Consider the following 12,175-nt stretch of genomic DNA (forward strand, 5'->3'; position numbering starts at 1 on the left):
CTCCAGAGTCACTTTTTGTCTTTGAAATAGCTTTAATGGTGTTCCTGGAAATGTGGTCAAGGACTAGTTTTTTGACATCTATTTTCATGCCTGATAAATGCTTTTACAGAGTGCCAGTTTCTCTATTTGGATGGAAGGCAAAAGGTATCCCTCTGATAAATAGCATTTTCAGAACTGAAGTACAAGGAAACTTTGCTTTATTGCGGTGATTGTGTGGATGATTTTAATTTGCTCCTGGTTTTAGAAATGGAACAAAAGCCTCAGTACTGAGGGGAAAAAGTCAAAAAGATTCTGGTGGTTTTGTCATGACTCATGAAGTAGTGGAACAAAACATAATATAGAAATACATAGTGCATGGTACTACTTAGCAAACTTTATTTTTAAGAGGCATACACGTAGCAGATGATTTGTCATCAAGAATATAAATTTTTCTAATGTTTTACTTTCTACAGTTTCGGAAAATTTATGAACGTGAAATAATGCTTAAAAGAAAACCAAGCATGTTGTTAACTGGATGGCTCAGGAGATTGGTAATTTACTACAGAGCCTTTCACATCTAGGGCTGTAGCTCAGATACAGTTTAAGTTGGCAACTGCAAAAAAACTACTGCCATCTTATTTTTTGTGAAATGAGTTGGTGGTCTCAGTCCAGCATGAAATTTCCTTCCAGCAGAAAATCCACCATCACAATTGGCTATCTTTTGGTAATCTGAGGAGGAGACCAAAAGCTTGAGGCAGAGACTGAGAGGTCTTCCCACTGGAACCCTGTCAAGCTGTGTTGGTGAGAATCCTGTAAGAGCTGTACAGGGGCTGCCTGTGCTGCCTTGTCCATGGAAACCTTTGGACTTGTTATTTCAAAACTCTCCAGTTTGAGCTGATTTCAGAAGGCATATGTTTCCTGCAGAACAAAAGACAATTGCACCTGCCAATGCTTACTTTCTTTTATCAGGGTCTGGAAACAACCCGAGTAAGAGAAGGGATTCTACTAGTGTTTTGTCTTGGAAAGACAGGGACCTGGTGGTTAAGATTGAGAATTGGGACTTCACTAACATTCTGATTCAAAGCAGCATAACTGACATGAATGCTTAGGTGTGGTTTTCTATTCCAGGATACCTGTAACATTATTCTTCAGGAATATCAGTGTTAGATCATCAATTTCAACTCCTATTGTGCCTTTAAACGATAGGTATTGCTGTAGTTTCTAGATATTTTATGTTTTCCCGGGTTTAGATACACCCCACAGAGCTGCTAAAGTAACATGCTTGCTTTCATGTCATATACTCTATTATTAGAGTGATAAGAGTGATGATGCTTGGGGCTGGTAGGAGTATAGTACTTGGCAAAAAAATCTATTATTCTCTCATTGGATAAGGAATTTTTTAATAGGTATGGATTATCTATATAATTACCTTCTGTCTAACTGCAGATTTCCTTGGTTTTCTGTTGGTTTTTTTTTGTGTGTGTGTTTTTTTAAGACATCTGAGTCGAGTTAGCTTTTAGGTAGCTAATTTTTTGGAGTTTTTTTTACATTTTGACTTCTCTAATCAGAAACAAAATATGGCATAAACCAAATCCTTTCTTGCTGCAACCTGGGCAGTAAAATGTAGCAGCTGTTGAAATCATACAAACTTAGACTGAAATTTTTCTTCACAATGTGGAAATCAAGAAATCTCAACTTATGTAAGGTTTGTATAAAGTGACTGAATTCTGCATGAAACAGTAAAATCTGTTGGAAGACAACAATTGTCTTTTGTGGGGTTTGTGGTCATGGTGTGCTTTTTACAAAGGAAATGTGTACAAATCTTTGCAGTAACTTAAAATACTTGACTGTTTTCTTCCACTGGGTACCTGAAAGCCAATTCACAATTTCCATCAGAGCAGGGAGATGTTGATTGTATTTGCCTTTGAATACTGCCTTGAATACTACTGTGCTTGAGTAGTTAACTTTTCTGTAAGTTTTTGAAATGTACCAGTAAAATTTTTCAAGAAATAAATGCCAGCCCTTTTAAAATTTCTTGTTTGACTTGCGTATTCTTCAGCCTCTTTAAATTTCATGGCTGAGAGCAATTGAAAGCAGATTGTTTATTCATGCTCTGACTGTAGCAGGAAGGAAATAAGAACACTTCATATAATTACCACAAAGTGCATCAATTATAGTTTTAATAATATTTTGCATTTAGTTATCAAGCATGCTTGTAACATACTGCATTTTGCTGACTACTTTTTTGAGTATTTTTTCCACTTTATAATATGCAGCTATCATGCTTCTTCCTTTACTCAAAGTTCTTATTCCACACTAAAAATAAGCATAAGCCGAAGATTTGCCATAGATGTGTTTTCATCAATATGCAACTTCAACAGCAAGGGAAAAGACAGCATGCACTTCACAGCATGCTTGGAAGGTTTTTTCAAGTAATGAGCTCAAAGTAGAGGTCCTTTTGCATGGTACAATAACTTCTAAGCTATGCCTGTTAGCATTTGAAAGTGCATCTCTAATTGGTTTGGTAGTAGTCCTATCTACACAGTCAGGATCCGGTTTTAGGTAAAGATGAGCACCCCTCCACAGCTTCTGTGTGATGAGAGTAAGTAAGATTAGTCTACAATTTACATTAATAATGGAATTGGCACCTAAGCTATTTGAAATACTTCCATGGTGCAGCAGTGCTTAAAAGCATACCACCACCACCCCCAAAAAACTCCAGCAAAAAAAAACCTAGAGGAAATCTCACATGCCTTGTAGTACTGAATCTGGGACAGTAGTATAAAATTGTTTTTGTTCCTAAATCTTCAGACTCCATTCTCTGGCCTATTTCTTTGTGCCTGGTGTGAGTGGGTGTTGAACAGGTGAATTACCACTTGGCAAGTAAGGTATGGAGGTAGGGAACGGAGTGCTGGACTTCTGCTTCCCATTCTTCTCCTCCTATCTCTTGCCAAAGGAATTAACAGTCTCTTAGCCTTTGTCAATAACATCCCTGTCCTAGTTAGCCTGGGATTGTGTCACTGTGGTTATTTGCAGAGTGGCAGCAGTGCAGTGTGGGGAAGGTGTTCCTATTGAGCAGCTCAAGCTCAGCTCGAGGGCTGCTCTGGGACCAGCACTGGCTTTTAAAAAGCTTTGAGGCAGTCAGGCTTTATCACAGTTGGTGCGGCGCTTCCTGAGATCTGGACTCTTCCCAGGGATACCTGCTACCATGTTTGGGATTAGTGAGAACATTAAAGATGTTCTTTTAACAAGGAATGAGGAAAAGCCTCTGCCAGAGTCTTTGTTTAGACAGGATCTTAGTTACTTTACAGGCTCTGTAAAGTGAATCACTTAAATATGTCCTTTAGGCAAAGGTAAATATATGGAATTTTTACCTTGGCAATTAACAATTTTCCTCATTAGCACTTTAGAATCCAAGGATGTCTCCCTGTCAATTTTAAGGATTATTTTACAAATAAAGTAATGTTCTTCTGTCTTCCTGTAAAACTTTCAAAGCTGTGGTCATTTGAAAGATTGAACCTAAATCCTTGAAAAGAAGAAAGTAATAATAGTGCACATTACTAGAAATAAGTTTGCAGCTTTAAAAAGTAGGGTGATTTTTCTACTCTAAGTAGATCGACAAGTAATAGGTGTTATTTCCCAAAAGGTGTTATAATGACTTGCTGATGATTTGCTTTCAGAAGAGAAAAAAACTCCCAGCAATCCAAACCCAATTACTCTTCTGGTTGTCAGCTGTTATATTTCCCAAGATTTTTGTTTTCAAGGTGTTTTTCATTAGGTATGTACTTTCTTGAGATCACAAAAGAACAGTGTGTCTGGCAGAACTTTATTTTCTTGCATGTGCTTCTAATCACATGCTTTCCTGTAAGTTGTACTTTACTATAGTTCTAAATATTCCATAGTTGAAATAATATTATCTAGGGTTTCTTAATTTTTCTGTTCAAAGGGAGCATGACTACTCCCTTGCCTGCCTTTCTGAGCACCTTCTTAATGTATTAGATTACACTTTCAAACCAGTAAGTAATGAAAATGTAGAAGTTATCAAAAGAGACTGCAAAATTTCAGTATTTGGTGTTCGTGCCAGTGATTAAAAAAAAAAAAAAAAAGAGAAGTAATCCAAAAACTCTGAAAAAATAGCTGATTAGGTGAAACTTTTGACTGAGTAATGTCTGTCAGTTTTGTACAAATGCATGTTTAAAGGTAGAAATAGAGAATATTGTTGAATTGCTTCCAGTCTTCTAGTTGGAAAAGCAGTGAGAGATCTTTGAGTTCACTGTAGAGAAGCCCATAGAGATATATCAAATCTTGTGCTTCATATTCATATATGCAACTAATTGTGAGACCACTCTCTTTGAAAGGTCATAGCCATCAGGGGAAGCTCCTGAGGAGAAGAAAGCAAATGTCACTCTAGTCTTTAAGGAGGGTCTGGGAAATTACATTCCCAGTCACTCTCGCCTTGATCCCTGGAAAGGTGATGGATTACATCCTCCTGGAAGCCATTTTCAAACATTTGGAAGATACCAAGGTGATTGAGAGTAGTCAGCTTGGATTTTTATGCAGGGGAGATTGTGCCTGGCCTGAAAGCCTTCAATGACGAGCTCGAGCTGGATGGATGGGCTACCAGTGGGGAGTGTTGCTTACTGCAGTAAGGCTTTCAGCCCTGCATCCCATCCAGCCCTGTAGACAAGCTAGGGAAGTACACACCAGGAAGTGCACAGTGAAGGGCATGGAAATCGGGAGCAGTTGAAGGGTCAAAGGATTGTGACCAGTGCCGCCAAGTTAAGCTGGACACCAGTCACTGGTGGAGTGTCCCACGGGCTGATTCTGAGTTCCCTGCTGTTATAAATGATCAAATTGATACCCAAATTTATAAAAATTTAACAATGATTTATTGGGTCAATTACAAAAAAAATAGAATTTCGAGCAACCACCACAGTCAGGACAGCATCAGTCCCGGGAACAGGCGCCAGGTGAAACCAGAGGTTTGCCCGACAGAGAGACAGCGTTCCCCCAAAGGTTCACCCCGAGTGTTTCCAGCATCCATTTTATATACAGTTTATTCTGCCTGAGGCACAGATGACCACATCTTTCTATTCACTTCTTCCACTGCAAATCCATTTCTATACATATGTTGAAATAGACAAAGACGGGTCCAGTTTTCAGACAAGTGTCTGAGCATCCAGGCAAAGTTTGTTTTCACATGTAATAAGTTGGTATCGGTTCGGAGTACCACAGATGCAATCAGGGCGGGTCTGAGTCTCCTGAAGTTCTTGGGACACTGCAATTAATCATGGGCCAGGAAGGCCCCGATGTTATCTCCCAGGTGTAGGTGCCAAGGAAGTCATCGCTGATTGTCCAGGATGGTCCCATTCACAGGCCTGATATTATCTCGACCACCGCCCGGAATTAGTTACAATTTGAATAGAACTCTGCTCCTGGCTGGAGTGGTTAGAAGGCATAACTTCTACAATATTTTATACCCACACATATCTACTTATACAGCATGAATTAACTCTATTGCATATCACAAGTGCTGTTTAACATCATCATTAGTAACCTGAACAATGAGATGGAGCACACCTTCAACAAGCTGGCAGATGATTTCCAGCGGCACCTTCCAGCCTCGGCCATTCTGTGGATAAGTTGTATATTCACCATTTGATTTGTCCTGAAAAATTCAAGTACTGCTCTTTCAAAGTCTAAAATCCAGCTTATGACAAATCAAGAGAAGAGATGCCAGGTACCAAGGGTGGGCTGTGTGGGAGCAGGTGTAACATGAGTATGAAAGATCAAATAGCTCCCAAGGAATAAGGAACAGTGTGAAAAAAAACAGTGAAGTAGCCAATTTTTGAAGTGCAGCATGACATTTTTGCAACCTATCTTGCAAAATGACTGCAGTATGATGAGAGGTATGACATGGTGCCATTTTCTTTTCCTGAGTAATACAATGATGTATTCCCTAAAACCTTTCTGGAAGCAGTATGGTCAAAAAATGAAAGATACACTTCTACTGGATCATCACTTGTTTGGTATCAAACATTTGTGTAATGGCAATATCTCTAGAAAGCTATACCCAAGCCTTAAGCTATCAGGCCTTTATTTTTTCATTCTTCACTGAAGGTGCTCAGTACTAAGATCAAATGGAGAATATAAATGAAAAGAAGCTATTCAGTCTATTCTTCCAGTTGTGTTTGGACCATCACTGCAAGACTTCCTGGTGATTTTGTAAATCAACCTTTAAAGGTAGTGAAATGATTTTATTTTGTTTTAATTCACAGGCTGTGTCCCTTTAAGCAATTTTTGAATCTGCATGTAGTCTTTCACAGCTTTTTACAGATTGATCATCTTTAGCTTTAGGACTTAAAAGAAAGGGCAAGGCCATTTAACAAGTTTTAAGTAAGGATTGTGAAAGAATAGTAAAGACTCCAAGATGTATGTAATAAATGAGATGAACAGATAACACTTGAAAATTTTTATTCAAGCAACTGGTGTTTAGAAAAAATGCTAAATCAGTCCTAAAAGTTATTTGATAATCTTTTATCACACAATGCTGTTGGATTCCAGTTTATACAAAGATGAAGTTGAAGTGCTGAATAGGGGAACATTTGATGGATATTTTTCTGATTGCAAGTGAAAAGCTCATTTATTTTCTTGATTTAAGTGAAAGTAGGGGTGCAAGGAAAGGTCAGAAATATCTCTTCCAGGTACAGGTTTTTCAAATCTACCTTTCTTAGACTGCTGCTTTTTTTCAAAGCCCCATTTGCTTGATTGCCAAGTCCAGCCCTGTTTGTAATTTTTGTAGCCTTTTATTATCTTCTGCAGGTGTTCCAATAGGCCTGACTACATCATTGTGTCTGGGTTACTGACTTGCATTTTGTCTGGTGGAATCTAAATTTAGTTTTTCTTCTTGTTAGCTCAGTATTTGTTTACCATCAATAATTCTCAAAATAATTAATCCTATGTGGTAATAAAACCCAATTCTCACAACCTTCATGTTTAAAACTGGCAGTCATACTGACATAATTTTTTTTCTCTATTGATGGATATATCTTGTTTTGAAACTAGAGTAAATACAATTTTTGTCCAAAGTTTAAAGGGAAGGTCAAGGTGGAACAATATATGTATTATAAGAGGGGCTTTGCTAAAGTGCAGGTAAAGTCTCTGACTTTGGCATTCAGAAATCATTGTAGACTTTGACATGAAAGAAGTACAAGGTGCAGAAAATAAATGGAAAAAGTAAGACTAGTTATTGAACTGCCACCGGATATGTTAGGAACAGACAAGTACAACACCGATGAGGATTTGTAGTCATGAAATTGAATTACATGATTATTGATGTTTTAGTGAGATATTTTTGCCTTATCTGCTGCAGAACTGTCAGACACAAGAAACAATGGAAGCAGACAATTTTTTTCCCCTGACATTTGTACATCATTATACATGGAATAATTTTAACCAGCAGTCTTGGACCAGTTAACAGGCAGTGAAAACTGTTGCAAAAGAGAAATTCCAAATTTGAATCTTTTTCCTCATTCCTCTGGAGCCCTTCAGGACTAAATTGAATGTTTCAGAACTGATCTTTATAACTATTTGCATCTTTGCCTTACAGGATATGTAATCAATACAGGCCTTTTCTGTGCCTTTAGGAAGTTTGTCCTTGTCTGGTGGAATATGCATTTAATTACAGCACCAGAAACACATGTGTCTTCATATTGCATATTGATTTCTAAGCTGGAGACAAAGTGGTGCTTTAGAGTTGTAGATGTGCAAAATGATAGCATGGATTCTACAGTCTCTAGGAAAAAATAGTTTAGAAAATGCAAGTTGTGTTGCATGTTTTATAATAAAAAGAAAATTATGTTGGCCTGTTGATATTGTGTGATTGCTTAAGGAGGCTTACCTGGGCATGCTGGTTCTTAGTTTCCTCAAGTGATCTTTGTATCTGTTAGCAAATTTCAGGTGCCTTTGGTAGAAAGATTCAGTATCAAAACAGACCATTTCTTTCAAATGTCATGAAAAGCAAATGTCATACAGAGGAGGGCACGTCTTCTGGGAGAAATGTATTGATGGTTGAACCAGGGACAAATGCTGAAATACTTATTTTGATTTTTTCAAGCTTAGAAATATTTTGACTTTTTAAAATTCCATGTCATTTTAAGTAAATTGATAACTGAAGTAGAATAGTGTAATATAAGTAATATATTGAGGAATATAATTTGTAGATGATTACTTATATCTATCTGCATATATATGACACATGGAGGGAGGAAAATACGTCCGCTACTGGGCAGACTATATTAGATTTCTTTATTTTCTGTAGCTATAAATTTGTTCTTTCGTTACTAGGCTGTTATTTTTCATGTGCTGGCTTTCCAAGATGGCCAGATACCTGATTGTGGTGCTGGGAAGAGTAATGTAAGTAATCCTTCACTGTTTGAAGGCAGACTCAGTCATCTCAGTAGTTACTCTAAACTGGCTGCGGGAGCTGTCATATCTATGTATGTAAATACAAATAGAGGTAAGAGTTCTGCAGAGAAAAGGTGTGCTAGAAATTTCAGATCTAATTCCTGCCATAAAGGTGATGAGCTGTACTAGCTGGAAAAAATACCAGCATAACTTGTGGTTCTGACCTAAGAGAAGTATGGAGCACCAGAAGCTTTTTGATCATAAATGTGCCTGTAAAGTAAGTTTAGTCAATAAAAACCCTTCAACAGGATTTAGTAAAAACCCTAGGGTATGATTTTAGAGACACCTGCTAAGTACCTTGTTAAGGTTCTGGAAAAGTTATTACACCATGAAATGTTGTGAAAGGTAGGAATATGGATTGTTCAGAATATGGGAAATAGCCATAAGAAGTGTTTTCACTGCAGTCTGCTGTACAAAGAAAATGCTATATTCTGTATGAATGATCTATATTCATGATATAGTGGACAGGATGATGAGAAAACAGTCCTTTGAGTAACTCTAATCCAAGGAGATTTAAAAAATCATTATGAATAGGACACATCCTATGTAAAAGCGTACTCTTTATGAGCTCCCAGGTTCATCTGTCTTACTGTGACTGTGAGTGACACAAAAGGGATACTTGGGATGTAGTTTGAAATACTGTATTTTGTTCTGTGCACAGAAGTGCTCTTAACACAAGCAAGGCCCATGCAACCACTGGAAAGTGCATAGTAGTAAATTACATAAGCTTTTCACCTTTGGTATTTTTTCTTAATCCAGATAAGGGAGAAGTTGTTTATAGTCCATACAAGTAGGGTGGTATGGAATTTATTTAATTTATTACTTAAATTAAAAACAACAACAAAGTAGGGATTTTAAAGAAAATGGCAAGGGTTAACACACCTCCATGTAAACCAATGAATAAATAAGACAATTCTCTGCCTTTGTGAAAGTTTTGGGATGTGTGAGATTACAGTACTACTGAATGCCTGTCACCCCACAGAAACTGCTCTAACAGAATTACTGAGCAAAAATAGTACTGAGTTTTTATTACACATTTCAAATCCTTACTTTGTGAGGCAGAACTTTGAATTTAAAAGGGAGATGGAATTATGTATAGAATAACATACTGCCTAAAAACTGGTTTCAGAGCATGTTCTCCTCTTGCATTTGATCCTGCTCTGATGTGTCCACAGCATCCAGAGTCATTCTAACCTATGGACAGAGTAATTGCTGCTGTAGCAAAACCCATAGGAAATACATTTCTTCATGTTCATTTTAATGTATTAAGCTTGTTAATGATGTTTGACATGGTATATTTTCCTGCTATAATAATATTTTTGCCTGTGATAGCCACCTTTCCTTGCTTTGAGTCTTGGTACAGAAAGCTATGCCCTGCTGCTTGTGCTGACATTTCTAGGGAGTGAAAGAGTTGGCCTGAAAAGAGTAATTAATTTTTTTATTCGGCTTGAATTCCAGTGAAAGTGAGAAAAGTCTGTGTATTAGGCAGTGTGCAAGCTTTTAATAAGTTACAGTGCCCCAAGTTGGCAGTAATTGAGTGACAGCAGTGAAAGAAAATTTTTGGAGTGTGTTCAGAGCCTAAAAACATAGTAGTGAGACTAACAGCTTTCATCAGGCTGAAACAGAGATAAAATATGGTTAATGGTAACTAGCAGAAGGCCTCCTTGGCATAGATACAGCATCCCTCTATTTTCTATCCTATCCAAATACTTCCTGTACTTTTAAAATTTTTGGACATGTGTGCTTTGATAATTTAGGGGTTTGTTTTTGTTTGGCTGTAACTGGTAATTTTAATGGCTCTTAGTTTTAAAGAGAATTTTATTTAGATGCTCAATTTATTTGTTTTAAAGAGCTCTGGGATGTTCTTTATAAGAAGATAATGCACAGGAAGTATTACATTAAAACAGGCCTTCTTAATTTTGCAGTGCTTTTTACAATTTGTTTTACAATCAGAAAACATGTATTAAATCTGAACATTAAAATATTCTATGGAACCGTTGTTTTCACCAGTGTTTGTAGTGGTCTTTTGATTATAATATGTTTTAAAGCCCCAGTCAGTTGCAAAAGAAAATGAACATCTTTGAATTCAAGGAAAGCAATTAACTTCAGAAAAATGCTGATACTATCATTTGAATAAGGTTATATTGTCACTGCTGTTGTGCTAGAGTACTGTTTAGTGTTGAAGTAGTCAGTTTTGTTAAAGTGGAAAGAAAAGTTAATTATTTTGGAATGAAAATGAAATTATCTTCTCTAACTTTAAACTGATCCAAAAGGACAGCTGCAGTCCTTAAGAATGCAATAAGAGATCATACCACCTTGATAATAAGGAAGTATTGTGATGTAGGTTATGTCTGCTTAAAGATAACAAGGTTGTTAGAGATGTGCTGGAAGAAGCATAAACATTGACTCTTTTGAGAGTCACAGACCTTGAGATGGGGTGTGAATTTTGCAAGCCAAGCTGAAGGCTAGTGGGTTTTGCTGTGCAGCTTTTCTTGTCAGAGGACCTGACTGGGAAGTGATTAACCAGATCAGTATATTACAATTTCTACCACCGTGCCACAAAAGTGTTCTTCTGTGCAGGCTGCAACTTGCTAAGCCCTTACAGTTGTCTTTCAAAACCTTTTTGAATTTTTTCTTCTCAGCAAGACATTTTTAATTTACTTGTGTTTCATGCTTCACAGACATTTTCTCAAATACAGCTGAAGAAGTTCAGTTATGGTTTTGTATGATTGTGGGGTTGTGTTTTTAAATATATATTGTTTAATATAGATTATAATTCCTATATTGTTTTGTATGATACTTTGAAGTCTAAAATATAAAGAAGTCTTTCACTATAAATCATAATAGAATCATTGTTGAAGTCATAGTTGCAAAAGCAAAATAATTTAGGGATAAAAGCCCTTTGTCTAGTATGGTTCTTTTAAAGTTAACCTGCTCTTTTTTTTAAAATTGAAAACCAGTATTATGTTCTTATAAATTATCATGGCTCATCACAGGTGGAAATGGATGGCATGGCCGGTTCTGTAAACTGGTCCCACAGCCAGTAAGGATGCACAAATACCAGGAGTTAACAAATATCCCTGGTGTGACTCACTCCATCATTGTGAATCTTCTAGAGTGTAATGTTTTAGCAGCCCAACTCGTAAGTATTGGATTATCCAAATGAAAATTGGTTAGGATTGTACTAAAACCTTATTAAAAGGTGCGTTAAAAAGGATGTGTAAAGAGTAGGAGTCTGTTTATTAGCATACATAGAAATGTTGCAAGCAGTTAATAATGTGGATGGGGAGGAGGTAGCATTGAGAATATCGTAGTAGGTAATTCAAAGGAGTTTGGATGACTCACTGATACCAATGTTTAAAATCTGTCTTTGAAAACTGGTGATTTCAGAAACAGACTAGTAGCAAAGCCTATGTGGAATAGCAGTTCCTGCAGACTGGTTTGATGCTTAAAATACTATGTATCAAAAATCGCAATGGCTGAGCTGTCTAAAAATGCCCAGTTCTTTCCTCACTGCTTTGGTGAGTAAAGCTTAGTGAAGGGAGGGCCTAACACCAAAATACTTTTCCAGGAGCATGAGACAATGTCCTAAGATTTCCAGATACCTCATATACAAATTTGGAATAAATAATCATCTCCTGCTTCCATAATAACTTCCTCTGAGCAGCAGGAATGATGTTTTTTTCTTTTTGTCACATCTCATCGTGACATAGGCTGGTATAATTTTAAT

At 36.9% G+C, this 12,175-nt stretch overlaps 1 protein-coding gene across 4 annotated transcripts in view; it reads left to right on the forward strand.

Moving 5' to 3' along the window:
• The window catches only part of CDK8 (cyclin dependent kinase 8), a 69,316-nt gene that overhangs the window by 35,032 nt on the left and 22,109 nt on the right, over positions 1 to 12,175 (forward strand). The window lies entirely within an intron of this gene.

The sequence above is a fragment of the Ammospiza nelsoni genome, chromosome 2 (assembly GCF_027579445.1).
Source record: "Ammospiza nelsoni isolate bAmmNel1 chromosome 2, bAmmNel1.pri, whole genome shotgun sequence".
Lineage (NCBI taxonomy): Eukaryota > Metazoa > Chordata > Aves > Passeriformes > Passerellidae > Ammospiza > Ammospiza nelsoni.